A 25,576-nucleotide genomic window follows, 5' to 3' on the forward strand; every position below is an offset into this window, starting at 1 on the left:
AATATATTATTAACAGCCACGATAGCGTTGTCTACTGGTAGGTCTATTTTGAATTAATATTTCAACTCGTCACCAAGCTCTACCTGACACTAGTTGTTCCCAGCTATCGTCCTCGGGTAGCCGCATCAATTCACATTTTAGAGCCAGACAAGCACACTTGATACAATTTGTTAGTCCAGAGCTACAACAACAATGTGTGCTGATTGAACCAAACAAAGTAATTGGAGGATGCGGGCATCGATCCTGCTACCTCTCGCATGCTAAGCGAGCACTCTACCATTTGAGCTAATCCCCCTGTGCCTAATACAAGAAGTATGAAATCTCAATGACCACACTGCCAAATCCCTCGTCCATAAGAACGGATACTTTTTTTAAAAGTATGCTTGCTTCAGCTGTCTAAAAGTATTTTTCATGGTAGTTCAGTAAATGTTGAAGTTGTGACTGGAGTAAGCCCGGTGGTGGAAATAGTTGTATTGTTGGGTTAGTATCCAGAGCTACAACAACAATGTGTGCTGATTGAACCAAACTAAATATTTGGAGGATGCGGGTATCGATCCCGCTACCTCTCGCTTGCTAAGCGAGCGCTCTACCATTTGAGCTAATCCCCCTGTGGCTCCAACAAGAAGTATGAAATCTCAATGACCGCACTGCCAAATCCCTCGTCCATAAGAAAGGATACTTTTTTTAAAGTATGCTTGCTTCAGCTGTCTAAAAGTATTTTTAATGGTAGTTCAGTAAATGTTGAAGTAGTGACTGGAGTAAGCCCAGTGGTGGAAATAGTTGTATTGTTGTGTTAGTGAGTTTTGGGTGTTTGATAGCAGAAAAACCTGCGAGTCTGGAGTTCCCCCTGCTGGCTGTCTGTGGAATAACATTAGGATCAGTTGATCGTGGGGAAATGCATGTTAGTTGCCCATATCTAGCTGATAATTGTGAAGTCAAACGTTTGCTTTGTGTATATCTTGATTCGTCTATTGTTGCCATAGTCCAGGCTGGAAGGAGGTTCAGTGAATGGGGTGGTGAAGCGTGAGGTAATACAGTAGGGGGAGTGCGAGTGCTTCTTAAATGTATTGCTTTATGCATTCTCCTCACTCGCGTCCACACAAAAACATACTCAAGAGAACGGAGTGGAGAATACAATCGGAGCATGAGTGTGGAGCATGGTAGTATGTTTGGAAAAACACCCCTAGAGTTTGAAAGCTACAAGCCCCCACTCACCCAGTAATTTTTGAACTGTCCCTAAATAATCCCATTAAAACACTGCATGAGAAAAATGTCAGAAACTCAAAACAATTGAAAGTACAGAGTATAAAACATTACTTAGCCTAATATATTATTAACAGCCACGATAGCGTTGTCTACTGGTAGGTCTATTTTGAATTAATATTTCAACTCGTCACCAAGCTCTACCTGACACTAGTTGTTCCCAGCTATCGTCCTCGGGTAGCCGCATCAATTCACATTTACATTTTAGAGCCAGACAAGCACACTTGATACAATTTGTTAGTCCAGAGCTACAACAACAATGTGTGCTGATTGAACCAAACAAAGTAATTGGAGGATGCGGGCATCGATCCTGCTACCTCTCGCATGCTAAGCGAGCACTCTACCATTTGAGCTAATCCCCCTGTGCCTAATACAAGAAGTATGAAATCTCAATGACCACACTGCCAAATCCCTCGTCCATAAGAACGGATACTTTTTTTAAAAGTATGCTTGCTTCAGCTGTCTAAAAGTATTTTTCATGGTAGTTCAGTAAATGTTGAAGTTGTGACTGGAGTAAGCCCGGTGGTGGAAATAGTTGTATTGTTGGGTTAGTATCCAGAGCTACAACAACAATGTGTGCTGATTGAACCAAACTAAATATTTGGAGGATGCGGGTATCGATCCCGCTACCTCTCGCTTGCTAAGCGAGCGCTCTACCATTTGAGCTAATCCCCCTGTGGCTCCAACAAGAAGTATGAAATCTCAATGACCGCACTGCCAAATCCCTCGTCCATAAGAAAGGATACTTTTTTTAAAGTATGCTTGCTTCAGCTGTCTAAAAGTATTTTTCATGGTAGTTCAGTAAATGTTGAAGTAGTGACTGGAGTAAGCCCAGTGGTGGAAATAGTTGTATTGTTGTGTTAGTGAGTTTTGGGTGTTTGATAGCAGAAAAACCTGCGAGTCTGGAGTTCCCCCTGCTGGCTGTCTGTGGAATAACATTAGGATCAGTTGATCGTGGGGAAATGCATGTTAGTTGCCCATATCTAGCTGATAATTGTGAAGTCAAACGTTTGCTTTGTGTATATCTTGATTCGTCTATTGTTGCCATAGTCCAGGCTGGAAGGAGGTTCAGTGAATGGGGTGGTGAAGCGTGAGGTAATACAGTAGGGGGAGTGCGAGTGCTTCTTAAATGTATTGCTTTATGCATTCTCCTCACTCGCGTCCACACAAAAACATACTCAAGAGAACGGAGTGGAGAATACAATCGGAGCATGAGTGTGGAGCATGGTAGTATGTTTGGAAAAACACCCCTAGAGTTTGAAAGCTACAAGCCCCCACTCACCCAGTAATTTTTGAACTGTCCCTAAATAATCCCATTAAAACACTGCATGAGAAAAATGTCAGAAACTCAAAACAATTGAAAGTACAGAGTATAAAACATTACTTAGCCTAATATATTATTAACAGCCACGATAGCGTTGTCTACTGGTAGGTCTATTTTGAATTAATATTTCAACTCGTCACCAAGCTCTACCTGACACTAGTTGTTCCCAGCTATCGTCCTCGGGTAGCCGCATCAATTCACATTTACATTTTAGAGCCAGACAAGCACACTTGATACAATTTGTTAGTCCAGAGCTACAACAACAATGTGTGCTGATTGAACCAAACAAAGTAATTGGAGGATGCGGGCATCGATCCCGCTACCTCTCGCATGCTAAGCGAGCACTCTACCATTTGAGCTAATCCCACTGTGCCTAAAACAAGAAGTATGAAATCTCAATGACCACACTGCCAAATCCCTCGTCCATAAGAACGGATACTTTTTTAAAAAGTATGCTTGCTTCAGCTGTCTAAAAGTATTTTTCATGGTAGTTCAGTAAATGTTGAAGTTGTGACTGGAGTAAGCCCGGTGGTGGAAATAGTTGTATTGTTGGGTTAGTATCCAGAGCTACAACAACAATGTGTGCTGATTGAACCAAACTAAATATTTGGAGGATGCGGGCATCGATCCCGCTACCTCTCGCATGCTAAGCGAGCGCTCTACCATTTGAGCTAATCCCCCTGTGCCTGTAACAAGAAGTATGAAATCTCAATGACCGCACTGCCAAATCCCTCGTCCATAAGAAAGGATACTTTTTTTAAAGTATGCTTGCTTCAGCTGTCTAAAAGTATTTTTCATGGTAGTTCAGTAAATGTTGAAGTTGTGACTGGAGTAAGCCCAGTGGTGGAAATAGTTGTATTGTTGGGTTAGTATCCAGAGCTACAACAACAATGTGTGCTGATTGAACCAAACTAAATATTTGGAGGATGCGGGCATCGATCCCGCTACCTCTCGCATGCTAAGCGAGCGCTCTACCATTTGAGCTAACCCCCCTGTGCCTTCAAAAAGAAGTATGAAATCTCAATGACCGCATTGCCAAATCCCTCGTCCATAAGAAAGGATACTTTTTTTAAAGTATGCTTGCTTCAGCTGTCTAAAAGTATTTTTCATGGTAGTTCAGTAAAGGTTGAAGTAGTGACTGCAGTAAGCCCAGTGGTGGAAATAGTTGTATTGTTGGGTTAATATCCAGACCTACAACAACAATGTGTGCTGATTGAACCAAACCAAATATTTGGAGGATGCGGGCATCGATCCCGCTACCTCTCGCATGCTAAGCGAGCACTCTACCATTTGAGCTAATCCCCCTGTGCCTTCAAAAAGAAGTATGAAATCTCAATGACCGCACTGCCAAATCCCTCGTCCATAAGAAAGGATACTTTTTTAAAAGTATGCTTGCTTCAGCTGTCTAAAAGTATTTTTCATGGTAGTCCAGTAAAGGTTGAAGTAGTGACTGCAGTAAGCCCAGTGGTGGAAATAGTTGTATTGTTGGGTTAGTATCCAGAGCTACAACAACAATGTGTGCTGATTGAACCAAACAAAGTAATTGGAGGATGCGGGCATCGATCCCGCTACCTCTCGCATGCTAAGCGAGCACTCTACCATTTGAGCTAATCCCCCTGTGCCTAAAACAAGAAGTATGAAATCTCAATGACCACACTGCCAAATCCCTCGTCCATAAGAAAGGATACTTTTTTTAAAGTATGCTTGCTTCAGCTGTCTAAAAGTATTTTTCATGGTAGTTCAGTAAATGTTGAAGTTGTGACTGGAGTAAGCCCAGTGGTGGAAATAGTTGTATTGTTGGGTTAGTATCCAGAGCTACAACAACAATGTGTGCTGATTGAACCAAACTAAATATTTGGAGGATGCGGGCATCGATCCCGCTACCTCTCGCATGCTAAGCGAGCGCTCTACCATTTGAGCTAACCCCCCTGTGCCTTCAAAAAGAAGTATGAAATCTCAATGACCGCATTGCCAAATCCCTCGTCCATAAGAAAGGATACTTTTTTAAAAGTATGCTTGCTTCAGCTGTCTAAAAGTATTTTTCATGGTAGTTCAGTAAAGGTTGAAGTAGTGACTGCAGTAAGCCCAGTGGTGGAAATAGTTGTATTGTTGGGTTAGTATCCAGAGCTACAACAACAATGTGTGCTGATTGAACCAAACCAAATATTTGGAGGATGCGGGCATCGATCCCACTACCTCTCGCATGCTAAGCGAGCGCTCTACCATTTGAGCTAATCCCCCTGTGCCTCCAACAAGAAGTATGAAATCTCAATGACCGCACTGCCAAATCCCTCGTCCATAAGAAAGGATACTTTTTTAAAAGTATGCTTGCTTCAGCTGTCTAAAAGTATTTTTCATGGTAGTTCAGTAAATGTTGAAGTAGTGACTGGAGTAAGCCCAGTGGTGGAAATAGTTGTATTGTTGTGTTAGTGAGTTTTGGGTGTTTGATAGCAGAAAAACCTGCGAGTCTGGAGTTCCCCCTGCTGGCTGTCTGTGGAATAACATTAGGATCAGTTGATCGTGGGGAAATGCATGTTAGTTGCCCATATCTAGCTGATAATTGTGAAGTCAAACGTTTGCTTTGTGTATATCTTGATTCGTCTATTGTTGCCATTGTCCTGGCTGGAAGGAGGTTCAGTGAATGGGGTGGTGAAGCGTGAGGTAATACAGTTGGCGGGAGTGCGAGTGCTTCTTAAATGTATTGCTTTATGCATTCTCCTCACTCGCGTCCACACAAAAACATACTCAAGAGAACGGAGTGGAGAATACAATCGGAGCATGAGTGTGGAGCATGGTAGTATGTTTGGAAAAACACCCCTAGAGTTTGAGAGCTACAAGCCCCCACTCACCCAGTAATTTTTGAACTGTCCCTAAATAATCCCATTAAAACACTGCATGAGAAAAATGTCATAAACTCAAAACAATTGAAAGAACAGAGTATACAACAGTACTTAGCCTAATATATTATTAACAGCCACGATAGCGTTGTGTACTGGTAGGTCTATTTTGACTTAATATTTCAACTCGTCACCACGCTCTACCTGACACTAGTTGTTCCCAGCTATCGTCCTCGGGTAGCCGCAGCAATTCACATTTACATTTTAGAGCCAGACAAGCACACTTGATTCAATTTGTTAGTCCACAGCTACAACAACAATGTGTGCTGATTGAACCAAACAAAGTAATTGGAGGATGCGGGCATCGATCCCGCTACCTCTCGCATGCTAAGCGAGCGCTCTACCATTTGAGCTAATACCCCTGTGCCTACGAAAAGAAGTATGAAATCTCAATGACCGCACTGCCAAATCCCTCGTCCATAAGAAAGGATACTTTTTTTAAAGTATGCTTGCTTCAGCTGTCTAAAAGCATTTTTCATGGTAGTTCAGTAAAGGTTGAAGTAGTGACTGCAGTAAGCCCAGTGGTGGAAATAGTTGTATTGTTGGGTTAGTATCCAGAGCTACAACAACAATGTGTGCTGATTGAACCACACCAAATATTTGGAGGATGCGGGCATCGATCCCGCTACCTCTCGCATGCTAAGCGAGCGCTCTACCATTTGAGCTAATCCCCCTGTGGCTAAAACAAGAAGTATGAAATCTCAATGACCGCACTGCCAAATCCCTCGTCCATAAGAACGGATACTTTTTAAAAAGTATGCTTGCTTCAGCTGTCTAAAAGTATTTTTCATGGTAGTTCAGTAAATGTTGAAGTTGTGACTGGAGTAAGCCCAGTGGTGGAAATAGTTGTATTGTTGGGTTAGTATCCAGAGCTACAACAACAATGTGTGCTGATTGAACCAAGCTAAATATTTGGAGGATGCGGGCATCGATCCCGCTACCTCTCGCATGCTAAGCGAGCGCTCTACCATTTGAGCTAATCCCCCCTTCACCACTCTCTACCTGACACTAGTTGTTCCCAGCTATCGTCCTCGGGTTAGCCGCAGCAATTCACATTTACATTTTAGAGCTAGACAAGCACACTTGATTCAATTTGTTAGTCCAGAGCTACAACAACAATGTGTGCTGATTGAACCAGACAAAGTAATTGGAGGATGCGGGCATCGATCCCGCTACCTCTCGCATGCTAAGCGAGCGCTCTACCATTTGAGCTAATCCCCCTGTGCCTTCAAAAAGAAGTATGAAATCTCAATGACCGCACTGCCAAATCCCTCGTCCATAAGAAAGGATACTTTTTTTAAAGTATGCTTGCTTCAGCTGTCTAAAAGTATTTTTCATGGTAGTTCAGTAAATGTTGAAGTAGTGACTGGAGTAAGCCCAGTGGTGGAAATAGTTGTATTGTTGTGTTAGTGAGTTTTGGGTGTTTGATAGCAGAAAAACCTGCGAGTCTGGAGTTCCCCCTGCTGGCTGTCTGTGGAATAACATTAGGATCAGTTGATCGTGGGGAAATGCATGTTAGTTGCCCATATCTAGCTGATAATTGTGAAGTCAAACGTTTGCTTTGTGTATATCTTGATTCGTCTATTGTTGCCATTGTCCTGGCTGGAAGGAGGTTCAGTGAACGGGGTGGTGAAGCGTGAGGTAATACAGTAGGGGGAGTGCGAGTGCTTCTTAAATGTATTGCTTTATGCATTCTCCTCACTCGCGTCCACACAAAAACATACTCAAGAGAACGGAGTGGAGAATACAATCGGAGCATGAGTGTGGAGCATGGTAGTATGTTTGGAAAAACACCCCTAGAGTTTGAAAGCTACAAGCCCCCACTCATCCAGTAATTTTTGAACTGTCCCTAAATAATCCCATTAAAACACTGCATGAGAAAAATGTCATAAACTCAAAACAATTGAAAGAACAGAGTATAAAACAGTACTTAGCCTAATATATTATTAACAGCCACGATAGCGTTGTCTACTGGTAGGTCTATTTTGAATTCATATTTCAACTCGTCACCAAGCTCTACCTGACACTAGTTGTTCCCAGCTATCGTCCTCGGGTAGCCGCAGCAATTCACATTTACATTTTAGAGCCAGACAAGCACACTTGATTCAATTTGTTAGTCCAGAGCTACAACAACAATGTGTGCTGATTGAACCAAAAAAAGTAATTGGAGGATGCGGGCATCGATCCCGCTAACTCTCGCATGCTAAGCGAGCGCTCTACCATTTGAGCTAATCCCCCTGTGCCTTCAAAAATAAGTATGAAATCTCAATGACCGCACTGCCAAATCCCTCATCCATAAGAACGGATACTTTTTAAAAAGTATGCTTGCTTCAGCTGTCTAAAGGTATTTTTCATGGTAGTTCAGTAAATGTTGAAGTTGTGACTGGAGTAAGCCCAGTGGTGGAAGTAGTTGTATTGTTGGGTTAGTATCCAGAGCTACAACAACAATGTGTGCTGATTGAACCAAACTAAATATTTGGAGGATGCGGGTATCGATCACGCTACCTCTCGCATGCTAAGCGAGCGCTCTACCATTTGAGCTAATCCCCCTGTGCCTCCAACAAGAAGTATGAAATCTCAATGACCGCACTGCCAAATCCCTCGTCCATAAGAAAGGATACTTTTTTTAAAGTATGCTTGCTTCAGCTGTCTAAAAGTATTTTTCATGGTAGTTCAGTAAATGTTGAAGTAGTGACTGGAGTAAGCCCAGTGGTGGAAATAGTTGTATTGTTGTGTTAGTGAGTTTTGGGTGTTTGATAGCAGAAAAACCTGCGAGTCTGGAGTTCCCCCTGCTGGCTGTCTGTGGAATAACATTAGGATCAGTTGATCGTGGGGAAATGCATGTTAGTTGCCCATATCTAGCTGATAATTGTGAAGTCAAACGTTTGCTTTGTGTATATCTTGATTCGTCTATTGTTGCCATTGTCCTGGCTGGAAGGAGATTCAGTGAATGGGGTGGTGAAGCGTGAGGTAATACAGTAGGGGGAGTGCGAGTGCTTCTTAAATGTATTGCTTTATGCATTCTCCTCACTCGCGTCCACACAAAAACATACTCAAGAGAACGGAGTGGAGAATACAATCGGAGCATGAGTGTGGAGCATGGTAGTATGTTTGGAAAAACACCCCTAGAGTTTGAAAGCTACAAGCCCCCACTCACCCAGTAATTTTTGAACTGTCCCTAAATAATCCCATTAAAACACTGCATGAGAAAAATGTCAGAAACTCAAAACAATTGAAAGTACAGAGTATAAAACAGTACTTAGCCTAATATATTATTAACAGCCACGATAGCGTTGTCTACTGGTAGGTCTATTTTGAATTCATATTTCAACTCGTCACCACGCTCTACCTGACACTAGTTGTTCCCAGCTATCGTCCTCGGGTAGCCGCAGCAATTCACATTTACATTTTAGAGCCAGACAAGCACACTTGATTCAATTTGTTAGTCCAGAGCTACAACAACAATGTGTGCTGATTGAACCAAAAAAAGTAATTGGACGATGCGGGCATCGATCCCGCTACCTCTCGCATGCTAAGCGAGCGCTCTACCATTTGAGCTAATCCCCCTGTGCCTTCAAAAATAAGTATGAAATCTCAATGACCGCACTGCCAAATCCCTCGTCCATAAGAACGGATACTTTTTAAAAAGTATGCTTGCTTCAGCTGTCTAAAGGTGTTTTTCATGGTAGTTCAGTAAATGTTGAAGTTGTGACTGGAGTAAGCCCAGTGGTGGAAATAGTTGTATTGTTGGGTTAGTATCCAGAGCTACAACAACAATGTGTGCTGATTGAACCAAACTAAATATTTGGAGGATGCGGGTATCGATCACGCTACCTCTCGCATGCTAAGCGAGCGCTCTACCTTTTGAGCTAATCCCCCTGCGCCTCCAACAAGAAGTATGAAATCTCAATGACCGCACTGCCAAATCCCTCGTCCATAAGAAAGGATACTTTTTTAAAAGTATGCTTGCTTCAGCTGTCTAAAAGTATTTTTCATGGTAGTTCAGTAAAGGTTGAAGTAGTGACTGCAGTAAGCCCAGTGGTGGAAATAGTTGTATTGTTGGGTTCGTATCCAGAGCTACAACAACAATGTGTGCTGATTGAACCAAACAAAGTAATTGGAGGATGCGGGCATCGATCCCGCTACCTCTCGCATGCTAAGCGAGCACTCTACCATTTGAGCTAATCCCCCTGTGCCTAAAACAAGAAGTATGAAATCTCAATGACCACACTGCCAAATCCCTCGTCCATAAGAAAGGATACTTTTTTTAAAGTATGCTTGCTTCAGCTGTCTAAAAGTATTTTTCATGGTAGTTCAGTAAATGTTGAAGTTGTGACTGGAGTAAGCCCAGTGGTGGAAATAGTTGTATTGTTGGGTTAGTATCCAGAGCTACAACAACAATGTGTGCTGATTGAACCAAACTAAATATTTGGAGGATGCGGGCATCGATCCCGCTACCTCTCGCATGCTAAGCGAGCGCTCTACCATTTGAGCTAACCCCCCTGTGCCTTCAAAAAGAAGTATGAAATCTCAATGACCGCATTGCCAAATCCCTCGTCCATAAGAAAGGATACTTTTTTTAAAGTATGCTTGCTTCAGCTGTCTAAAAGTATTTTTCATGGTAGTTCAGTAAAGGTTGAAGTAGTGACTGCAGTAAGCCCAGTGGTGGAAATAGTTGTATTGTTGGGTTAGTATCCAGACCTACAACAACAATGTGTGCTGATTGAACCAAACCAAATATTTGGAGGATGCGGGCATCGATCCCGCTACCTCTCGCATGCTAAGCGAGCGCTCTACCATTTGAGCTAATCCCCCTGTGCCTTCAAAAAGAAGTATGAAATCTCAATGACCGCACTGCCAAATCCCTCGTCCATAAGAAAGGATACTTTTTTTAAAGTATGCTTGCTTCAGCTGTCTAAAAGTATTTTTCATGGTAGTTCAGTAAAGGTTGAAGTAGTGACTGCAGTAAGCCCAGTGGTGGAAATAGTTGTATTGTTGGGTTAGTATCCAGAGCTACAACAACAATGTGTGCTGATTGAACCAAACAAAGTAATTGGAGGATGCGGGCATCGATCCCGCTACCTCTCGCATGCTAAGCGAGCACTCTACCATTTGAGCTAATCCCCCTGTGCCTAAAACAAGAAGTATGAAATCTCAATGACCACACTGCCAAATCCCTCGTCCATAAGAACGGATACTTTTTTAAAAAGTATGCTTGCTTCAGCTGTCTAAAAGTATTTTTCATGGTAGTTCAGTAAATGTTGAAGTTGTGACTGGAGTAAGCCCAGTGGTGGAAATAGTTGTATTGTTGGGTTAGTATCCAGAGCTACAACAACAATGTGTGTTGATTGAACCAAACTAAATATTTGGAGGATGCGGGCATCGATCCCGCTACCTCTCGCATGCTAAGCGAGCGCTCTACCATTTGAGCTAATCCCCCTGTGCCTTCAAAAAGAAGTATGAAATCTCAATGACCGCACTGCCAAATCCCTCGTCCATAAGAAAGGATACTTTTTTTAAAGTATGCTTGCTTCAGCTGTCTAAAAGTATTTTTCATGGTAGTTCAGTAAAGGTTGAAGTAGTGACTGCAGTAAGCCCAGTGGTGGAAATAGTTGTATTGTTGGGTTAGTATCCAGAGCTACAACAACAATGTGTGCTGATTGAACCAAACAAAGTAATTGGAGGATGCGGGCATCGATCCCGCTACCTCTCGCATGCTAAGCGAGCACTCTACCATTTGAGCTAATCCCCCTGTGCCTAAAACAAGAAGTATGAAATCTCAATGACCACACTGCCAAATCCCTCGTCCATAAGAAAGGATACTTTTTTTAAAGTATGCTTGCTTCAGCTGTCTAAAAGTATTTTTCATGGTAGTTCAGTAAATGTTGAAGTTGTGACTGGAGTAAGCCCAGTGGTGGAAATAGTTGTATTGTTGGGTTAGTATCCAGAGCTACAACAACAATGTGTGCTGATTGAACCAAACTAAATATTTGGAGGATGCGGGCATCGATCCCGCTACCTCTCGCATGCTAAGCGAGCACTCTACCATTTGAGCTAATCCCCCTGTGCCTAAAACAAGAAGTATGAAATCTCAATGACCACACTGCCAAATCCCTCGTCCATAAGAAAGGATACTTTTTTTAAAGTATGCTTGCTTCAGCTGTCTAAAAGTATTTTTCATGGTAGTTCAGTAAATGTTGAAGTTGTGACTGGAGTAAGCCCAGTGGTGGAAATAGTTGTATTGTTGGGTTAGTATCCAGAGCTACAACAACAATGTGTGCTGATTGAACCAAACTAAATATTTGGAGGATGCGGGCATCGATCCCGCTACCTCTCGCATGCTAAGCGAGCGCTCTACCATTTGAGCTAACCCCCCTGTGCCTTCAAAAAGAAGTATGAAATCTCAATGACCGCATTGCCAAATCCCTCGTCCATAAGAAAGGATACTTTTTTTAAAGTATGCTTGCTTCAGCTGTCTAAAAGTATTTTTCATGGTAGTTCAGTAAAGGTTGAAGTAGTGACTGCAGTAAGCCCAGTGGTGGAAATAGTTGTATTGTTGGGTTAGTATCCAGACCTACAACAACAATGTGTGCTGATTGAACCAAACCAAATATTTGGAGGATGCGGGCATCGATCCCGCTACCTCTCGCATGCTAAGCGAGCGCTCTACCATTTGAGCTAATCCCCCTGTGCCTTCAAAAAGAAGTATGAAATCTCAATGACCGCACTGCCAAATCCCTCGTCCATAAGAAAGGATACTTTTTTAAAAGTATGCTTGCTTCAGCTGTCTAAAAGTATTTTTCATGGTAGTTCAGTAAAGGTTGAAGTAGTGACTGCAGTAAGCCCAGTGGTGGAAATAGTTGTATTGTTGGGTTAGTATCCAGAGCTACAACAACAATGTGTGCTGATTGAACCAAACAAAGTAATTGGAGGATGCGGGCATCGATCCCGCTACCTCTCGCATGCTAAGCGAGCACTCTACCATTTGAGCTAATCCCCCTGTGCCTAAAACAAGAAGTATGAAATCTCAATGACCACACTGCCAAATCCCTCGTCCATAAGAACGGATACTTTTTTAAAAAGTATGCTTGCTTCAGCTGTCTAAAAGTATTTTTCATGGTAGTTCAGTAAATGTTGAAGTTGTGACTGGAGTAAGCCCAGTGGTGGAAATAGTTGTATTGTTGGGTTAGTATCCAGAGCTACAACAACAATGTGTGTTGATTGAACCAAACTAAATATTTGGAGGATGCGGGCATCGATCCCGCTACCTCTCGCATGCTAAGCGAGCGCTCTACCATTTGAGCTAACCCCCCTGTGCCTTCAAAAAGAAGTATGAAATCTCAATGACCGCATTGCCAAATCCCTCGTCCATAAGAAAGGATACTTTTTTTAAAGTATGCTTGCTTCAGCTGTCTAAAAGTATTTTTCATGGTAGTTCAGTAAAGGTTGAAGTAGTGACTGCAGTAAGCCCAGTGGTGGAAATAGTTGTATTGTTGGGTTAGTATCCAGACCTACAACAACAATGTGTGCTGATTGAACCAAACCAAATATTTGGAGGATGCGGGCATCGATCCCGCTACCTCTCGCATGCTAAGCGAGCGCTCTACCATTTGAGCTAATCCCCCTGTGCCTTCAAAAAGAAGTATGAAATCTCAATGACCGCACTGCCAAATCCCTCGTCCATAAGAAAGGATACTTTTTTTAAAGTATGCTTGCTTCAGCTGTCTAAAAGTATTTTTCATGGTAGTTCAGTAAAGGTTGAAGTAGTGACTGCAGTAAGCCCAGTGGTGGAAATAGTTGTATTGTTGGGTTAGTATCCAGAGCTACAACAACAATGTGTGCTGATTGAACCAAACAAAGTAATTGGAGGATGCGGGCATCGATCCCGCTACCTCTCGCATGCTAAGCGAGCACTCTACCATTTGAGCTAATCCCCCTGTGCCTAAAACAAGAAGTATGAAATCTCAATGACCACACTGCCAAATCCCTCGTCCATAAGAACGGATACTTTTTTAAAAAGTATGCTTGCTTCAGCTGTCTAAAAGTATTTTTCATGGTAGTTCAGTAAATGTTGAAGTTGTGACTGGAGTAAGCCCAGTGGTGGAAATAGTTGTATTGTTGGGTTAGTATCCAGAGCTACAACAACAATGTGTGTTGATTGAACCAAACTAAATATTTGGAGGATGCGGGCATCGATCCCGCTACCTCTCGCATGCTAAGCGAGCACTCTACCATTTGAGCTAATCCCCCTGTGCCTTCAAAAAGAAGTATGAAATCTCAATGACCGCACTGCCAAATCCCTCGTCCATAAGAAAGGATACTTTTTTAAAAGTATGCTTGCTTCAGCTGTCTAAAAGTATTTTTCATGGTAGTTCAGTAAAGGTTGAAGTAGTGACTGCAGTAAGCCCAGTGGTGGAAATAGTTGTATTGTTGGGTTAGTATCCAGAGCTACAACAACAATGTGTGCTGATTGAACCAAACAAAGTAATTGGAGGATGCGGGCATCGATCCCGCTACCTCTCGCATGCTAAGCGAGCACTCTACCATTTGAGCTAATCCCCCTGTGCCTAAAACAAGAAGTATGAAATCTCAATGACCACACTGCCAAATCCCTCGTCCATAAGAAAGGATACTTTTTTTAAAGTATGCTTGCTTCAGCTGTCTAAAAGTATTTTTCATGGTAGTTCAGTAAATGTTGAAGTTGTGACTGGAGTAAGCCCAGTGGTGGAAATAGTTGTATTGTTGGGTTAGTATCCAGAGCTACAACAACAATGTGTGCTGATTGAACCAAACTAAATATTTGGAGGATGCGGGCATCGATCCCGCTACCTCTCGCATGCTAAGCGAGCACTCTACCATTTGAGCTAATCCCCCTGTGCCTAAAACAAGAAGTATGAAATCTCAATGACCACACTGCCAAATCCCTCGTCCATAAGAAAGGATACTTTTTTTAAAGTATGCTTGCTTCAGCTGTCTAAAAGTATTTTTCATGGTAGTTCAGTAAATGTTGAAGTTGTGACTGGAGTAAGCCCAGTGGTGGAAATAGTTGTATTGTTGGGTTAGTATCCAGAGCTACAACAACAATGTGTGCTGATTGAACCAAACTAAATATTTGGAGGATGCGGGCATCGATCCCGCTACCTCTCGCATGCTAAGCGAGCGCTCTACCATTTGAGCTAACCCCCCTGTGCCTTCAAAAAGAAGTATGAAATCTCAATGACCGCATTGCCAAATCCCTCGTCCATAAGAAAGGATACTTTTTTTAAAGTATGCTTGCTTCAGCTGTCTAAAAGTATTTTTCATGGTAGTTCAGTAAAGCTTGAAGTAGTGACTGCAGTAAGCCCAGTGGTGGAAATAGTTGTATTGTTGGGTTAGTATCCAGACCTACAACAACAATGTGTGCTGATTGAACCAAACCAAATATTTGGAGGATGCGGGCATCGATCCCGCTACCTCTCGCATGCTAAGCGAGCGCTCTACCATTTGAGCTAATCCCCCTGTGCCTTCAAAAAGAAGTATGAAATCTCAATGACCGCACTGCCAAATCCCTCGTCCATAAGAAAGGATACTTTTTTAAAAGTATGCTTGCTTCAGCTGTCTAAAAGTATTTTTCATGGTAGTTCAGTAAAGGTTGAAGTAGTGACTGCAGTAAGCCCAGTGGTGGAAATAGTTGTATTGTTGGGTTAGTATCCAGAGCTACAACAACAATGTGTGCTGATTGAACCAAACAAAGTAATTGGAGGATGCGGGCATCGATCCCGCTACCTCTCGCATGCTAAGCGAGCACTCTACCATTTGAGCTAACCCCCCTGTGCCTTCAAAAAGAAGTATGAAATCTCAATGACCGCATTGCCAAATCCCTCGTCCATAAGAAAGGATACTTTTTTTAAAGTATGCTTGCTTCAGCTGTCTAAAAGTATTTTTCATGGTAGTTCAGTAAAGGTTGAAGTAGTGACTGCAGTAAGCCCAGTGGTGGAAATAGTTGTATTGTTGGGTTAGTATCCAGACCTACAACAACAATGTGTGCTGATTGAACCAAACCAAATATTTGGAGGATGCGGGCATCGATCCCGCTACCTCTCGCATGCTAAGCGAGCGCTCTACCATTTGAGCTAATCCCCCTGTGCCTTCAAAAAGAAGTATGAAATCTCAATGACCGCACTGCCAAATCCCTCGTCCATAAGAAAGGATACTTTTTTAAAAGTATGCTTGCTTCAGCTGTCTAAAAGTATTTTTCATGGTAGTTCAGTAAAGGTTGAAGTAGTGACTGCAGTAAGCCCAGTGGTGGAAATAGTTGTATTGTTGGGTTAGTATCCAGAGCTACAACAACAATGTGTGCTGATTGAACCAAACAAAGTAATTGGAGGATGCGGGCATCGATCCCGCTACCTCTCGCATGCTAAGCGAGCACTCTACCATTTGAGCTAATCCCCCTGTGCCTAAAACAAGAAGTATGAAATCTCAATGACCACACTGCCAAATCCCTCGTCCATAAGAACGGATACTTTTTTAAAAAGTATGCTTGCTTCAGCTGTCTAAAAGTATTTTTCATGGTAGTTCAGTAAATGTTGAAGTTGTGACTGGAGTAAGCCCAGTGGTGGAAATAGTTGTATTGTTGGGTTAGTATCCAGAGCTACAACAACAATGTGTGCTGATTGAACCAAACTAAATATTTGGAGGATGTGGGCATCGATCCCGCTACCTCTCGCATGCTAAGCGAGCGCTCTACCATTTGAGCTAATCCCCCTGTGCCTCCAAAAAGAAGTATGAAATCTCAATGACCGCACTGCCAAATCCCTCGTCCATAAAAAGGATACTTTTTTTAAAGTATGTTTGCTTCAGCTGTCTAAAAGTATTTTTCATGGTAGTTCAGTAAAGGTTGAAGTAGTGACTGGAGTAAACCCAGTGGTGGAAATAGTTGTATTGTTGTGTTAGTGAGTTTTGGGTGTTTGATAGCAGAAAAACCTGCGAGTCTGGAGTTCCCCCTGCTGGTTGTCTATGGAATAACATTAGGATCAGTTGATCGTGGGGAAATGCATGTTAGTTGCCCATATCTAGCTGATAATTGTGAAGTCAAACGTTTGCTTTGTGTATATCTTGATTCGTCTATTGTTGCCATTGTCCTGGCTGGAAGGAGGTTCAGTGAATGGGGTGGTGAAGCGTGAGGTAATACAGTTGGCGGGAGTGCGAGTGCTTCTTAAATGTATTGCTTTATGCATTCTCCTCACTCGCGTCCACACAAAAACATACTCAAGAGAACGGAGTGGAGAATACAATCGGAGCATGAGTGTGGAGCATGGTAGTATGTTTGGAAAAACACCCCTAGAGTTTGAGAGCTACAAGCCCCCACTCACCCAGTAATTTTTGAACTGTCCCTAAATAATCCCATTAAAACACTGCATGAGAAAAATTTCATAAACTCAAAACAATTGAAAGAACAGAGTATACAACAGTACTTAGCCTAATATATTATTAACAGCCACGATAGCGTTGTCTACTGGTAGGTCTATTTTGAATTAATATTTCAACTCGTCACCACGCTCTACCTGACACTAGTTGTTCCCAGCTATCGTCCTCGGGTAGCCGCAGCAATTCACATTTACATTTTAGAGCCAGACAAGCACACTTGATTCAATTTGTTAGTCCAGAGCTACAACAACAATGTGTGCTGATTGAACCAAACAAAGTAATTGGAGGATGCGGGAATCGATCCCGCTACCTCGCGCATGCTAAGCGAGCGCTCTACCATTTGAGCTAATACCCCTGTGCCTACGAAAAGAAGTATGAAATCTCAATGACCGCACTGCCAAATCCCTCGTCCATAAGAACGGATACTTTTTAAAAAGTATGCTTGCTTCAGCTGTCTAAAAGTATTTTTCATGGTAGTTCAGTAAATGTTGAAGTAGTGACTGGAGTAAGCCCAGTGGTGGAAATAGTTGTATTGTTGTGTTAGTGAGTTTTGGGTGTTTGATAGCAGAAAAACCTGCGAGTCTGGAGTTCCCCCTGCTGGCTGTCTGTGGAATAACATTAGGATCAGTTGATCGTGGGGAAATGCATGTTAGTTGCCCATATCTAGCTGATAATTGTGAAGTCAAACGTTTGCTTTGTGTATATCTTGATTCGTCTATTGTTGCCATTGTCCTGGCTGGAAGGAGGTTCAGTGAATGGGGTGGTGAAGCGTGAGGTAATACAGTTGGCGGGAGTGCGAGTGCTTCTTAAATGTATTGCTTTATGCATTCTCCTCACTCGCGTCCACACAAAAACATACTCAAGAGAACGGAGTGGAGAATACAATCGGAGCATGAGTGTGGAGCATGGTAGTATGTTTGGAAAAACACCCCTAGAGTTTGAGAGCTACAAGCCCCCACTCACCCAGTAATTTTTGAACTGTCCCTAAATAATCCCATTAAAACACTGCATGAGAAAAATGTCATAAACTCAAAACAATTGAAAGAACAGAGTATACAACAGTACTTAGCCTAATATATTATTAACAGCCACGATAGCGTTGTGTACTGGTAGGTCTATTTTGACTTAATATTTCAACTCGTCACCACGCTCTACCTGACACTAGTTGTTCCCAGCTATCGTCCTCGGGTAGCCGCAGCAATTCACATTTACATTTTAGAGCCAGACAAGCACACTTGATTCAATTTGTTAGTCCAGAGCTACAACAACAATGTGTGCTGATTGAACCAAACAAAGTAATTGGAGGATGCGGGCATCGATCCCGCTACCTCTCGCATGCTAAGCGAGCGCTCTACCATTTGAGCTAATACCCTTGTGCCTACGAAAAGAAGTATGAAATCTCAATGACCGCACTGCCAAATCCCTCGTCCATAAGAAAGGATACTTTTTTTAAAGTATGCTTGCTTCAGCTGTCTAAAAGCATTTTTCATGGTAGTTCAGTAAAGGTTGAAGTAGTGACTGCAGTAAGCCCAGTGGTGGAAATAGTTGTATTGTTGGGTTAGTATCCAGAGATACAACAACAATGTGTGCTGATTGAACCAAACCAAATATTTGGAGGATGCGGGCATCGATCCCGCTACCTCTCGCATGCTAAGCGAGCGCTCTACCATTTGAGCTAATCCCCCTGTGCCTTCAAAAAGAAGTATGAAATCTCAATGACCGCACTGCCAAATCCCTCGTCCATAAGAACGGATACTTTTTAAAAAGTATGCTTGCTTCAGCTGTCTAAAGGTATTTTTCATGGTTGTTCAGTAAATGTTGAAGTTGTGACTGGAGTAAGCCCAGTGGTGGAAATAGTTGTATTGTTGGGTTAGTATCCAGAGCTACAACAACAATGTGTGCTGATTGAACCAAACTAAATATTTGGAGGATGCGGGTATCGATCACGCTACCTCTCGCATGCTAAGCGAGCGCTCTACCATTTGAGCTAATCCCCCTGTGCCTCCAACAAGAAGTATGAAATCTCAATGACCGCACTGCCAAATCCCTCGTCCATAAGAAAGGATACTTTTTTAAAAGTATGCTTGCTTCAGCTGTCTAAAAGTATTTTTCATGGTAGTTCAGTAAATGTTGAAGTAGTGACTGGAGTAAGCCCAGTGGTGGAAATAGTTGTATTGTTGTGTTAGTGAGTTTTGGGTGTTTGATAGCAGAAAAACCTGCGAGTCTGGAGTTCCCCCTGCTGGCTGTCTGTGGAATAACATTAGGATCAGTTGATCGTGGGGAAATGCATGTTAGTTGCCCATATCTAGCTGATAATTGTGAAGTCAAACGTTTGCTTTGTGTATATCTTGATTCGTCTATTGTTGCCATTGTCCTGGCTGGAAGGAGATTCAGTGAATGGGGTGGTGAAGCGTGAGGTAATACAGTAGGGGGAGTGCGAGTGCTTCTTAAATGTATTGCTTTATGCATTCTCCTCACTCGCGTCCACACAAAAACATACTCAAGAGAACGGAGTGGAGAATACAATCGGAGCATGAGTGTGGAGCATGGTAGTATGTTTGGAAAAACACCCCTAGAGTTTGAAAGCTACAAGCCCCCACTCACCCAGTAATTTTTGAACTGTCCCTAAATAATCCCATTAAAACACTGCATGAGAAAAATGTCAGAAACTCAAAACAATTGAAAGTACAGAGTATAAAACAGTACTTAGCCTAATATATTATTAACAGCCACGATAGCGTTGTCTACTGGTAGGTCTATTTTGAATTCATATTTCAACTCGTCACCACGCTCTACCTGACACTAGTTGTTCCCAGCTATCGTCCTCGGGTAGCCGCAGCAATTCACATTTACATTTTAGAGCCAGACAAGCACACTTGATTCAATTTGTTAGTCCAGAGCTACAACAACAATGTGTGCTGATTGAACCAAAAAAAGTAATTGGAGGATGCGGGCATCGATCCCGCTACCTCTCGCATGCTAAGCGAGCGCTCTACCATTTGAGCTAATCCCCCTGTGCCTTCAAAAATAAGTATGAAATCTCAATGACCGCACTGCCAAATCCCTCGTCCATAAGAACGGATACTTTTTAAAAAGTATGCTTGCTTCAGCTGTCTAAAGGTATTTTTCATGGTAGTTCAGTAAAGGTTGAAGTAGTGACTGCAGTAAGCCCAGTGGTGGAAATAGTTGTATTGTTGGGTTAGTATCCAGAGATACAACAACAATGTGTGCTGATTGAATCAAACCAAATATTTGGAGGATGCGGGCATCGATCCCGCTACCTCTCGCATGCTAAGCGAGCGCTCTACCATTTGAGCTAATCCCCCTGTGCCTCCAACAAGAAGTATGAAATCTCAATGACCGCACTGCCAAATCCCTCGTCCATAAGAACGGATACTTTTTAAAAAGTATGCTTGCTTCAGCTGTCTAAAAGTATTTTTCATGGTAGTTCAGTAAATGTTGAAGTAGTGACTGGAGTAAGCCCAGTGGTGGAAATAGTTGTATTGTTGTGTTAGTGAGTTTTGGGTGTTTGATAGCAGAAAAACCTGCGAGTCTGGAGTTCCCCCTGCTGGCTGTCTGTGGAATAACATTAGGATCAGTTGATCGTGGGGAAATGCATGTTAGTTGCCCATATCTAGCTGATAATTGTGAAGTCAAACGTTTGCTTTGTGTATATCTTGATTCGTCTATTGTTGCCATTGTCCTGGCTGGAAGGAGGTTCAGTGAATGGGGTGGTGAAGCGTGAGGTAATACAGTTGGCGGGAGTGCGAGTGCTTCTTAAATGTATTGCTTTATGCATTCTCCTCACTCGCGTCCACACAAAAACATACTCAAGAGAACGGAGTGGAGAATACAATCGGAGCATGAGTGTGGAGCATGGTAGTATGTTTGGAAAAACACCCCTAGAGTTTGAGAGCTACAAGCCCCCACTCACCCAGTAATTTTTGAACTGTCCCTAAATAATCCCATTAAAACACTGCATGAGAAAAATGTCATAAACTCAAAACAATTGAAAGAACAGAGTATACAACAGTACTTAGCCTAATATATTATTAACAGCCACGATAGCGTTGTGTACTGGTAGGTCTATTTTGACTTAATATTTCAACTCGTCACCACGCTCTACCTGACACTAGTTGTTCCCAGCTATCGTCCTCGGGTAGCCGCAGCAATTCACATTTACATTTTAGAGCCAGACAAGCACACTTGATTCAATTTGTTAGTCCAGAGCTACAACAACAATGTGTGCTGATTGAACCAAACAAAGTAATTGGAGGATGCGGGCATCGATCCCGCTACCTCTCGCATGCTAAGCGAGCGCTCTACCATTTGAGCTAATACCCTTGTGCCTACGAAAAGAAGTATGAAATCTCAATGACCGCACTGCCAAATCCCTCGTCCATAAGAAAGGATACTTTTTTTAAAGTATGCTTGCTTCAGCTGTCTAAAAGCATTTTTCATGGTAGTTCAGTAAAGGTTGAAGTAGTGACTGCAGTAAGCCCAGTGGTGGAAATAGTTGTATTGTTGGGTTAGTATCCAGAGATACAACAACAATGTGTGCTGATTGAACCAAACCAAATATTTGGAGGATGCGGGCATCGATCCCGCTACCTCTCGCATGCTAAGCGAGCGCTCTACCATTTGAGCTAATCCCCCTGTGCCTTCAAAAAGAAGTATGAAATCTCAATGACCGCACTGCCAAATCCCTCGTCCATAAGAATGGATACTTTTTAAAAAGTATGCTTGCTTCAGCTGTCTAAAGGTATTTTTCATGGTAGTTCAGTAAATGTTGAAGTTGTGACTGGAGTAAGCCCAGTGGTGGAAATAGTTGTATTGTTGGGTTAGTATCCAGAGCTACAACAACAATGTGTGCTGATTGAACCAAACTAAATATTTGGAGGATGCGGGTATCGATCACGCTACCTCTCGCATGCTAAGCGAGCGCTCTACCATTTGAGCTAATCCCCCTGTGCCTCCAACAAGAAGTATGAAATCTCAATGACCGCACTGCCAAATCCCTCGTCCATAAGAAAGGATACTTTTTTAAAAGTATGCTTGCTTCAGCTGTCTAAAAGTATTTTTCATGGTAGTTCAGTAAATGTTGAAGTAGTGACTGGAGTAAGCCCAGTGGTGGAAATAGTTGTATTGTTGTGTTAGTGAGTTTTGGGTGTTTGATAGCAGAAAAACCTGCGAGTCTGGAGTTCCCCCTGCTGGCTGTCTGTGGAATAACATTAGGATCAGTTGATCGTGGGGAAATGCATGTTAGTTGCCCATATCTAGCTGATAATTGTGAAGTCAAACGTTTGCTTTGTGTATATCTTGATTCGTCTATTGTTGCCATTGTCCTGGCTGGAAGGAGATTCAGTGAATGGGGTGGTGAAGCGTGAGGTAATACAGTAGGGGGAGTGCGAGTGCTTCTTAAATGTATTGCTTTATGCATTCTCCTCACTCGCGTCCACACAAAAACATACTCAAGAGAACGGAGTGGAGAATACAATCGGAGCATGAGTGTGGAGCATGGTAGTATGTTTGGAAAAACACCCCTAGAGTTTGAAAGCTACAAGCCCCCACTCACCCAGTAATTTTTGAACTGTCCCTAAATAATCCCATTAAAACACTGCATGAGAAAAATGTCAGAAACTCAAAACAATTGAAAGTACAGAGTATAAAACAGTACTTAGCCTAATATATTATTAACAGCCACGATAGCGTTGTCTACTGGTAGGTCTATTTTGAATTCATATTTCAACTCGTCACCACGCTCTACCTGACACTAGTTGTTCCCAGCTATCGTCCTCGGGTAGCCGCAGCAATTCACATTTACATTTTAGAGCCAGACAAGCACACTTGATTCAATTTGTTAGTCCAGAGCTACAACAACATTGTGTGCTGATTGAACCAAAAAAAGTAATTGGAGGATGCGGGCATCGATCCCGCTACCTCTCGCATGCTAAGCGAGCGCTCTACCATTTGAGCTAATCCCCCTGTGCCTTCAAAAATAAGTATGAAATCTCAATGACCGCACTGCCAAATCCCTCGTCCATAAGAACGGATACTTTTTAAAAAGTATGCTTGCTTCAGCTGTCTAAAGGTATTTTTCATGGTAGTTCAGTAAATGTTGAAGTAGTGACTGGAGTAAGCCCAGTGGTGGAAGTAGTTGTATTGTTGGGTTAGTATCCAGAGCTACAACAACAATGTGTGCTGATTGAACCAAACTAAATATTTGGAGGATGCGGGTATCGATCACGCTACCTCTCGCATGCTAAGCGAGCGCTCTACCATTTGAGCTAATCCCCCTGTGCCTCCAACAAGAAGTATGAAATCTCAATGACCGCACTGCCAAATCCCTCGTCCATAAGAAAGGATACTTTTTTAAAAGTATGCTTGCTTCAGCTGTCTAAAAGTATTTTTCATGGTAGTTCAGTAAATGTTGAAGTAGTGACTGGAGTAAGCCCAGTGGTGGAAATAGTTGTATTGTTGTGTTAGTGAGTTTTGGGTGTTTGATAGCAGAAAAACCTGCGAGTCTGGAGTTCCCCCTGCTGGCTGTCTGTGGAATAACATTAGGATCAGTTGATCGTGGGGAAATGCATGTTAGTTGCCCATATCTAGCTGATAATTGTGAAGTCAAACGTTTGCTTTGTGTATATCTTGATTCGTCTATTGTTGCCATTGTCCTGGCTGGAAGGAGATTCAGTGAATGGGGTGGTGAAGCGTGAGGTAATACAGTAGGGGGAGTGCGAGTGCTTCTTAAATGTATTGCTTTATGCATTCTCCTCACTCGCGTCCACACAAAAACATACTCAAGAGAACGGAGTGGAGAATACAATCGGAGCATGAGTGTGGAGCATGGTAGTATGTTTGGAAAAACACCCCTAGAGTTTGAAAGCTACAAGCCCCCACTCACCCAGTAATTTTTGAACTGTCCCTAAATAATCCCATTAAAACACTGCATGAGAAAAATGTCAGAAACTCAAAACAATTGAAAGTACAGAGTATAAAACAGTACTTAGCCTAATATATTATTAACAGCCACGATAGCGTTGTCTACTGGTAGGTCTATTTTGAATTCATATTTCAACTCGTCACCACGCTCTACCTGACACTAGTTGTTCCCAGCTATCGTCCTCGGGTAGCCGCAGCAATTCACATTTACATTTTAGAGCCAGACAAGCACACTTGATTCAATTTGTTAGTCCAGAGCTACAACAACAATGTGTGCTGATTGAACCAAAAAAAGTAATTGGACGATGCGGGCATCGATCCCGGTACCTCTCGCATGCTAAGCGAGCGCTCTACCATTTGAGCTAATCCCCCTGTGCCTTCAAAAATAAGTATGAAATCTCAATGACCGCACTGCCAAATCCCTCGTCCATAAGAACGGATACTTTTTAAAAAGTATGCTTGCTTCAGCTGTCTAAAGGTATTTTTCATGGTAGTTCAGTAAATGTTGAAGTTGTGACTGGAGTAAGCCCAGTGGTGGAAATAGTTGTATTGTTGGGTTAGTATCCAGAGCTACAACAACAATGTGTGCTGATTGAACCAAACTAAATATTTGGAGGATGCGGGTATCGATCACGCTACCTCTCGCATGCTAAGCGAGCGCTCCACCTTTTGAGCTAATCCCCCTGCGCCTCCAACAAGAAGTATGAAATCTCAATGACCGCACTGCCAAATCCCTCGTCCATAAGAAAGGATACTTTTTTAAAAGTATGCTTGCTTCAGCTGTCTAAAAGTATTTTTCATGGTAGTTCAGTAAATGTTGAAGTTGTGACTGGAGTAAGCCCAGTGGTGGAAATAGTTGTATTGTTGGGTTAGTATCCAGAGCTACAACAACAATGTGTGCTGATTGAACCAAACTAAATATTTGGAGGATGCGGGTATCGATCACGCTACCTCTCGCATGCTAAGCGAGCGCTCTACCATTTGAGCTAATCCCCCTGTGCCTCCAACAAGAAGTATGAAATCTCAATGACCGCACTGCCAAATCCCTCGTCCATAAGAAAGGATACTTTTTTAAAAGTATGCTTGCTTCAGCTGTCTAAAAGTATTTTTCATGGTAGTTCAGTAAATGTTGAAGTAGTGACTGGAGTAAGCCCAGTGGTGGAAATAGTTGTATTGTTGTGTTAGTGAGTTTTGGGTGTTTGATAGCAGAAAAACCTGCGAGTCTGGAGTTCCCCCTGCTGGCTGTCTGTGGAATAACATTAGGATCAGTTGATCGTGGGGAAATGCATGTTAGTTGCCCATATCTAGCTGATAATTGTGAAGTCAAACGTTTGCTTTGTGTATATCTTGATTCGTCTATTGTTGCCATTGTCCTGGCTGGAAGGAGATTCAGTGAATGGGGTGGTGAAGCGTGAGGTAATACAGTAGGGGGAGTGCGAGTGCTTCTTAAATGTATTGCTTTATGCATTCTCCTCACTCGCGTCCACACAAAAACATACTCAAGAGAACGGAGTGGAGAATACAATCGGAGCATGAGTGTGGAGCATGGTAGTATGTTTGGAAAAACACCCCTAGAGTTTGAAAGCTACAAGCCCCCACTCACCCAGTAATTTTTGAACTGTCCCTAAATAATCCCATTAAAACACTGCATGAGAAAAATGTCAGAAACTCAAAACAATTGAAAGTACAGAGTATAAAACAGTACTTAGCCTAATATATTATTAACAGCCACGATAGCGTT

At 42.4% G+C, this 25,576-nt stretch overlaps 46 non-coding genes across 46 annotated transcripts; all 46 read right to left on the reverse strand.

Annotated features, from left to right (window-relative positions):
• Nucleotides 1-535: 535 nt before the first annotated feature.
• On the reverse strand, nt 536-608 carry trnaa-agc (transfer RNA alanine (anticodon AGC)). The gene has a single exon. It is a non-coding gene; the product is annotated as a tRNA-Ala (tRNA).
• A 1,257-nt stretch (nt 609-1,865) lies between these two features.
• trnaa-agc (transfer RNA alanine (anticodon AGC)) lies at nt 1,866-1,938 on the reverse strand. The gene has a single exon. It is a non-coding gene; the product is annotated as a tRNA-Ala (tRNA).
• Nucleotides 1,939-3,195: 1,257 nt separating this feature from the next.
• Nucleotides 3,196-3,268, reverse strand: trnaa-agc (transfer RNA alanine (anticodon AGC)). Its single transcript has one exon. It is a non-coding gene; the product is annotated as a tRNA-Ala (tRNA).
• Nucleotides 3,269-3,507: 239 nt separating this feature from the next.
• Nucleotides 3,508-3,580, reverse strand: trnaa-agc (transfer RNA alanine (anticodon AGC)). Its single transcript has one exon. It is a non-coding gene; the product is annotated as a tRNA-Ala (tRNA).
• A 239-nt stretch (nt 3,581-3,819) lies between these two features.
• trnaa-agc (transfer RNA alanine (anticodon AGC)) lies at nt 3,820-3,892 on the reverse strand. Its single transcript has one exon. It is a non-coding gene; the product is annotated as a tRNA-Ala (tRNA).
• A 239-nt stretch (nt 3,893-4,131) lies between these two features.
• trnaa-agc (transfer RNA alanine (anticodon AGC)) lies at nt 4,132-4,204 on the reverse strand. The gene has a single exon. It is a non-coding gene; the product is annotated as a tRNA-Ala (tRNA).
• A 239-nt stretch (nt 4,205-4,443) lies between these two features.
• Nucleotides 4,444-4,516, reverse strand: trnaa-agc (transfer RNA alanine (anticodon AGC)). The gene has a single exon. It is a non-coding gene; the product is annotated as a tRNA-Ala (tRNA).
• A 239-nt stretch (nt 4,517-4,755) lies between these two features.
• On the reverse strand, nt 4,756-4,828 carry trnaa-agc (transfer RNA alanine (anticodon AGC)). The gene has a single exon. It is a non-coding gene; the product is annotated as a tRNA-Ala (tRNA).
• Nucleotides 4,829-5,773: 945 nt separating this feature from the next.
• Nucleotides 5,774-5,846, reverse strand: trnaa-agc (transfer RNA alanine (anticodon AGC)). The gene has a single exon. It is a non-coding gene; the product is annotated as a tRNA-Ala (tRNA).
• A 239-nt stretch (nt 5,847-6,085) lies between these two features.
• Nucleotides 6,086-6,158, reverse strand: trnaa-agc (transfer RNA alanine (anticodon AGC)). The gene has a single exon. It is a non-coding gene; the product is annotated as a tRNA-Ala (tRNA).
• Nucleotides 6,159-6,397: 239 nt separating this feature from the next.
• Nucleotides 6,398-6,470, reverse strand: trnaa-agc (transfer RNA alanine (anticodon AGC)). The gene has a single exon. It is a non-coding gene; the product is annotated as a tRNA-Ala (tRNA).
• A 162-nt stretch (nt 6,471-6,632) lies between these two features.
• Nucleotides 6,633-6,705, reverse strand: trnaa-agc (transfer RNA alanine (anticodon AGC)). The gene has a single exon. It is a non-coding gene; the product is annotated as a tRNA-Ala (tRNA).
• Nucleotides 6,706-7,649: 944 nt separating this feature from the next.
• trnaa-agc (transfer RNA alanine (anticodon AGC)) lies at nt 7,650-7,722 on the reverse strand. Its single transcript has one exon. It is a non-coding gene; the product is annotated as a tRNA-Ala (tRNA).
• Nucleotides 7,723-7,961: 239 nt separating this feature from the next.
• trnaa-agc (transfer RNA alanine (anticodon AGC)) lies at nt 7,962-8,034 on the reverse strand. The gene has a single exon. It is a non-coding gene; the product is annotated as a tRNA-Ala (tRNA).
• Nucleotides 8,035-8,978: 944 nt separating this feature from the next.
• trnaa-agc (transfer RNA alanine (anticodon AGC)) lies at nt 8,979-9,051 on the reverse strand. The gene has a single exon. It is a non-coding gene; the product is annotated as a tRNA-Ala (tRNA).
• Nucleotides 9,052-9,602: 551 nt separating this feature from the next.
• On the reverse strand, nt 9,603-9,675 carry trnaa-agc (transfer RNA alanine (anticodon AGC)). Its single transcript has one exon. It is a non-coding gene; the product is annotated as a tRNA-Ala (tRNA).
• Nucleotides 9,676-9,914: 239 nt separating this feature from the next.
• Nucleotides 9,915-9,987, reverse strand: trnaa-agc (transfer RNA alanine (anticodon AGC)). The gene has a single exon. It is a non-coding gene; the product is annotated as a tRNA-Ala (tRNA).
• Nucleotides 9,988-10,226: 239 nt separating this feature from the next.
• Nucleotides 10,227-10,299, reverse strand: trnaa-agc (transfer RNA alanine (anticodon AGC)). The gene has a single exon. It is a non-coding gene; the product is annotated as a tRNA-Ala (tRNA).
• A 239-nt stretch (nt 10,300-10,538) lies between these two features.
• On the reverse strand, nt 10,539-10,611 carry trnaa-agc (transfer RNA alanine (anticodon AGC)). Its single transcript has one exon. It is a non-coding gene; the product is annotated as a tRNA-Ala (tRNA).
• A 240-nt stretch (nt 10,612-10,851) lies between these two features.
• On the reverse strand, nt 10,852-10,924 carry trnaa-agc (transfer RNA alanine (anticodon AGC)). Its single transcript has one exon. It is a non-coding gene; the product is annotated as a tRNA-Ala (tRNA).
• A 239-nt stretch (nt 10,925-11,163) lies between these two features.
• Nucleotides 11,164-11,236, reverse strand: trnaa-agc (transfer RNA alanine (anticodon AGC)). The gene has a single exon. It is a non-coding gene; the product is annotated as a tRNA-Ala (tRNA).
• Nucleotides 11,237-11,475: 239 nt separating this feature from the next.
• trnaa-agc (transfer RNA alanine (anticodon AGC)) lies at nt 11,476-11,548 on the reverse strand. Its single transcript has one exon. It is a non-coding gene; the product is annotated as a tRNA-Ala (tRNA).
• A 239-nt stretch (nt 11,549-11,787) lies between these two features.
• On the reverse strand, nt 11,788-11,860 carry trnaa-agc (transfer RNA alanine (anticodon AGC)). The gene has a single exon. It is a non-coding gene; the product is annotated as a tRNA-Ala (tRNA).
• Nucleotides 11,861-12,099: 239 nt separating this feature from the next.
• On the reverse strand, nt 12,100-12,172 carry trnaa-agc (transfer RNA alanine (anticodon AGC)). Its single transcript has one exon. It is a non-coding gene; the product is annotated as a tRNA-Ala (tRNA).
• Nucleotides 12,173-12,411: 239 nt separating this feature from the next.
• Nucleotides 12,412-12,484, reverse strand: trnaa-agc (transfer RNA alanine (anticodon AGC)). The gene has a single exon. It is a non-coding gene; the product is annotated as a tRNA-Ala (tRNA).
• Nucleotides 12,485-12,724: 240 nt separating this feature from the next.
• Nucleotides 12,725-12,797, reverse strand: trnaa-agc (transfer RNA alanine (anticodon AGC)). The gene has a single exon. It is a non-coding gene; the product is annotated as a tRNA-Ala (tRNA).
• Nucleotides 12,798-13,036: 239 nt separating this feature from the next.
• On the reverse strand, nt 13,037-13,109 carry trnaa-agc (transfer RNA alanine (anticodon AGC)). The gene has a single exon. It is a non-coding gene; the product is annotated as a tRNA-Ala (tRNA).
• A 239-nt stretch (nt 13,110-13,348) lies between these two features.
• On the reverse strand, nt 13,349-13,421 carry trnaa-agc (transfer RNA alanine (anticodon AGC)). Its single transcript has one exon. It is a non-coding gene; the product is annotated as a tRNA-Ala (tRNA).
• A 240-nt stretch (nt 13,422-13,661) lies between these two features.
• On the reverse strand, nt 13,662-13,734 carry trnaa-agc (transfer RNA alanine (anticodon AGC)). Its single transcript has one exon. It is a non-coding gene; the product is annotated as a tRNA-Ala (tRNA).
• A 239-nt stretch (nt 13,735-13,973) lies between these two features.
• On the reverse strand, nt 13,974-14,046 carry trnaa-agc (transfer RNA alanine (anticodon AGC)). The gene has a single exon. It is a non-coding gene; the product is annotated as a tRNA-Ala (tRNA).
• A 239-nt stretch (nt 14,047-14,285) lies between these two features.
• On the reverse strand, nt 14,286-14,358 carry trnaa-agc (transfer RNA alanine (anticodon AGC)). The gene has a single exon. It is a non-coding gene; the product is annotated as a tRNA-Ala (tRNA).
• Nucleotides 14,359-14,597: 239 nt separating this feature from the next.
• trnaa-agc (transfer RNA alanine (anticodon AGC)) lies at nt 14,598-14,670 on the reverse strand. The gene has a single exon. It is a non-coding gene; the product is annotated as a tRNA-Ala (tRNA).
• A 239-nt stretch (nt 14,671-14,909) lies between these two features.
• Nucleotides 14,910-14,982, reverse strand: trnaa-agc (transfer RNA alanine (anticodon AGC)). Its single transcript has one exon. It is a non-coding gene; the product is annotated as a tRNA-Ala (tRNA).
• A 239-nt stretch (nt 14,983-15,221) lies between these two features.
• trnaa-agc (transfer RNA alanine (anticodon AGC)) lies at nt 15,222-15,294 on the reverse strand. The gene has a single exon. It is a non-coding gene; the product is annotated as a tRNA-Ala (tRNA).
• Nucleotides 15,295-15,533: 239 nt separating this feature from the next.
• Nucleotides 15,534-15,606, reverse strand: trnaa-agc (transfer RNA alanine (anticodon AGC)). Its single transcript has one exon. It is a non-coding gene; the product is annotated as a tRNA-Ala (tRNA).
• Nucleotides 15,607-15,845: 239 nt separating this feature from the next.
• On the reverse strand, nt 15,846-15,918 carry trnaa-agc (transfer RNA alanine (anticodon AGC)). The gene has a single exon. It is a non-coding gene; the product is annotated as a tRNA-Ala (tRNA).
• Nucleotides 15,919-17,175: 1,257 nt separating this feature from the next.
• On the reverse strand, nt 17,176-17,248 carry trnaa-agc (transfer RNA alanine (anticodon AGC)). The gene has a single exon. It is a non-coding gene; the product is annotated as a tRNA-Ala (tRNA).
• A 1,257-nt stretch (nt 17,249-18,505) lies between these two features.
• Nucleotides 18,506-18,578, reverse strand: trnaa-agc (transfer RNA alanine (anticodon AGC)). Its single transcript has one exon. It is a non-coding gene; the product is annotated as a tRNA-Ala (tRNA).
• Nucleotides 18,579-18,817: 239 nt separating this feature from the next.
• On the reverse strand, nt 18,818-18,890 carry trnaa-agc (transfer RNA alanine (anticodon AGC)). Its single transcript has one exon. It is a non-coding gene; the product is annotated as a tRNA-Ala (tRNA).
• Nucleotides 18,891-19,834: 944 nt separating this feature from the next.
• trnaa-agc (transfer RNA alanine (anticodon AGC)) lies at nt 19,835-19,907 on the reverse strand. The gene has a single exon. It is a non-coding gene; the product is annotated as a tRNA-Ala (tRNA).
• Nucleotides 19,908-20,146: 239 nt separating this feature from the next.
• trnaa-agc (transfer RNA alanine (anticodon AGC)) lies at nt 20,147-20,219 on the reverse strand. The gene has a single exon. It is a non-coding gene; the product is annotated as a tRNA-Ala (tRNA).
• A 1,257-nt stretch (nt 20,220-21,476) lies between these two features.
• Nucleotides 21,477-21,549, reverse strand: trnaa-agc (transfer RNA alanine (anticodon AGC)). The gene has a single exon. It is a non-coding gene; the product is annotated as a tRNA-Ala (tRNA).
• A 239-nt stretch (nt 21,550-21,788) lies between these two features.
• On the reverse strand, nt 21,789-21,861 carry trnaa-agc (transfer RNA alanine (anticodon AGC)). The gene has a single exon. It is a non-coding gene; the product is annotated as a tRNA-Ala (tRNA).
• Nucleotides 21,862-22,805: 944 nt separating this feature from the next.
• trnaa-agc (transfer RNA alanine (anticodon AGC)) lies at nt 22,806-22,878 on the reverse strand. Its single transcript has one exon. It is a non-coding gene; the product is annotated as a tRNA-Ala (tRNA).
• Nucleotides 22,879-23,117: 239 nt separating this feature from the next.
• trnaa-agc (transfer RNA alanine (anticodon AGC)) lies at nt 23,118-23,190 on the reverse strand. Its single transcript has one exon. It is a non-coding gene; the product is annotated as a tRNA-Ala (tRNA).
• A 1,568-nt stretch (nt 23,191-24,758) lies between these two features.
• On the reverse strand, nt 24,759-24,831 carry trnaa-agc (transfer RNA alanine (anticodon AGC)). The gene has a single exon. It is a non-coding gene; the product is annotated as a tRNA-Ala (tRNA).
• Between the last annotated feature and the right edge of the window lie 745 nt (nt 24,832-25,576).

This window comes from Oncorhynchus kisutch, unplaced genomic scaffold (genome assembly GCF_002021735.2).
Source record: "Oncorhynchus kisutch isolate 150728-3 unplaced genomic scaffold, Okis_V2 scaffold830, whole genome shotgun sequence".
NCBI lineage: Eukaryota > Metazoa > Chordata > Actinopteri > Salmoniformes > Salmonidae > Oncorhynchus > Oncorhynchus kisutch.